At 45.6% G+C, this 2,642-nt stretch overlaps 1 protein-coding gene and 1 non-coding gene across 3 annotated transcripts in view; one reads left to right on the top strand and one right to left on the bottom strand.

The window, feature by feature from the left end:
* Grb2 (growth factor receptor bound protein 2) overlaps window positions 1–2,642 on the top strand; it is a 68,789-nt gene that overhangs the window by 50,806 nt on the left and 15,341 nt on the right. The window lies entirely within an intron of this gene.
* Window positions 225–326, bottom strand: LOC115065481. The gene has a single exon (XR_003845259.1). It is a non-coding gene; the product is annotated as a U6 spliceosomal RNA (small nuclear RNA).

Raw genomic sequence — 2,642 nt, 5'->3', positions numbered from 1 at the left:
AAAAAAAAAGAAGAAGAAGAAGAAGAAGGAAGATCAGGCTGGCCTCAAACTCAGAAATCCGCCTGCCTCTGCCTCCCGAGTGCTGGGATCAAAGGTGTGTGCCACCACGCCCGGTGCGTCAGGAGCCTCTTAATCCTAATCCTGTATTCAGTGTGTCTGATTGAGCAGCAAAATGCTCTTCTGCTGGCCACTGCATAGGTCAGTGTTTGCTAACGAAGGCTTTTCAATTATGCATGTGCTTCACAAATTTGCCTGTCATCCTTGCGCAGGGGCCATGCTAATCTTCTCTGTATCGTTCCAACTTTAGCGAGCACTTATGCATGTGCTAATACAGTGCATCATCGCAATCTTTAATGAAATGTGAGTGATTTTTTTTTTTTAATTTTATTTTACGTGTGTGCCTGGGCATATATGAATGTTCCACATACATGGAAATGCTCTTGGAGGCCAGAAGAGGACTTGAGACCCCAGAACTGGAGTTCCAGGCTGTGTGCGAGCCGCCCAGTGTGGAATGCTGGCAATCAAACCTTGGGCCCCTTCAAGAGAAGCAAGTGTTCGAAGTAACTGCTGAACCATCTGTCCAGCCCCTAGTCCCCCTCTTTTTTTTCACAAGGTTTCTCTGTGTAGCCCTGACTGTCCGGGGCTCTAGTGTGGATTAGACTGGCCTCAAATTCAGAGATCCACCTACCTGCCTCTGCCTCCTAAATGCTGGGATTAAAGGAAGGCACCAGGAGCTGGGTGCCTCAACTCACTGAGAGAGCCTTTTATGCTAAATTCTCTATCTGGAGGTCTAGGCCTAGGAGTGAATTCTCACTGCACAAGCTTTTGTTGTGCAAACCTCCTTCCAGCACTTGGGAGGCAGAGGCAGGCGGATTTCTGAGTTCCAGGACAGCCTGGTCTACAAAGTGAGTTCCAGGACAGCCAGGACTATACAGAGAAACCCTGTCTTGAAAAACCAAACCAAACCAAAACAAAACAAAGGCATGCCCAGCACAGCACACACAGACTGACCCCTGTTCTTAATTTTTATTATTATGTGTGTGTGGGGGGGGATGTGGTTGTGTGTATAGAGAACAGCTGTAGGTATTTGGTTCTCTTAATTTTGTTTTGTTTTTGTTTGGATTTTCTGGAACTCACTCTGTAGACCAGGCTGATCTTTAACTTGCAGCGATCTGCCTGTGTCTGCTCCAGTGCTGGGATTGAAGCCATTGAGTTCTCTTTACCTCAACTCATCAGGCTTGCACTGAGCCATCTCACCAGCTTTTTTGTTTAAGGGGGAAATGTAGCTTATGCCTCTTAATTCCAGTATACAGGAGGCTGACATAAGAAGATTGCCCTTAGGACCAGACTGAGGTTCATATTTCAAGGCCAAGGCTATAAACCCCTATGGAATAAAAAGGTAGTAACTAATGTGTTACTCCTGCACTATGGTGTGTGAGACCACCTTTAGCTTATCCCTGACCAGCTTACATATGAATGAGACTCAAACTCTGGTTATTTGGCTTTGACAATTACTGGGGGTAAGGGGGGGGGTCACCTCTGAGATCCTGGTCTCTCCTCTCTTCCCAAACCAGGTAGCTCAAAACCTATCTATCTCTAATCCATCCAGTAATTGTTTGTAGCCAATTTTATTTACCCAATGGTTTTAAATCCAGGAACAACAAAAGCTTGCACAACAAAAGCTTGTGCAGTGAGAATTCACTCCTAGGCCTAGACCTTCAGATAGAGAATTTAGCATAAGAGGCTCTCTCAGTGAGTTGAGTGTTTACTGTTAATTTATTAGCATTTGCAGAACTGGCCATGTTAAGTTTGTTTTGTTTTTGGGGGGACAAGGGTCTCACTATGTAGCTCTGGCTGGCCTCAGATTCATAGAAGTCAGCCTGCCTTTGCCTTCTGAGTGCTGGGATGCAGTGCCTGTGCCACCACACGGCCTGTGGTGACATTTTACACATGCTGAAAGGCAGTGACTGTTCCCATGACTAAAAGCTAGCCGGCCCGGCACGAGGAGGCTCCTCTGCTTGCCACCTTCGTTGAGGTGCACGGGCCACTGCAGCTGGCAGGTTGTTGCCCTTTTGATGTTTTATGTCACTTTAAAATGTCACATGCAGGTTAAGTTTTCTGATTTCTAACTTGACTGATCTTCAACATCTCAAAGTCACTTTGTAAAAAAAAAAAAATCTTACCAACTTCCTTTAGAATTTCATGATGTAGTTGGTACCAATCACCAGTCTTGGTCAGCATTTCCTTTGCTCCCATTTGGAGGTGAGCTCACACCTGTTTTCTCTTCTTTCTTTCTTTTGGGGACCTCAAAACTTTCAGCAAACTGACTGATTCTACTCTTAATTTCTAGAATTGGAGGTGGAAGCCGCCACCAACACACACACACACACACACACACACACACACACACACGTCTCTCTATATATATCGAGACAGGGCTTCTCTGTGTACCCTGGCTGGCCTCAGACTCACAGAGATCCTCCTGCCTCTGCTCCTGCAGTGCTGGGGTTAAAGGTGAGCACCATCACCACCCAACTCCATCCTCCTTTCTTTCTTTCTTTCTTTCTTTCTTTCTTTCTTTCTTTCTTTCTTTCTTTCTTTCTTTCTTTCTTTCTTTCTCTCTCTCTCTCTCTCTCTCTCTC

This window comes from Mus pahari, chromosome 14 (genome assembly GCF_900095145.1).
Source record: "Mus pahari chromosome 14, PAHARI_EIJ_v1.1, whole genome shotgun sequence".
In the NCBI taxonomy this organism is placed as follows: Eukaryota; Metazoa; Chordata; class Mammalia; order Rodentia; family Muridae; genus Mus; species Mus pahari.
Note: the sequence above shows the minus strand (reverse complement) of the source record. Positions and strands in the feature narration are given on the sequence as shown.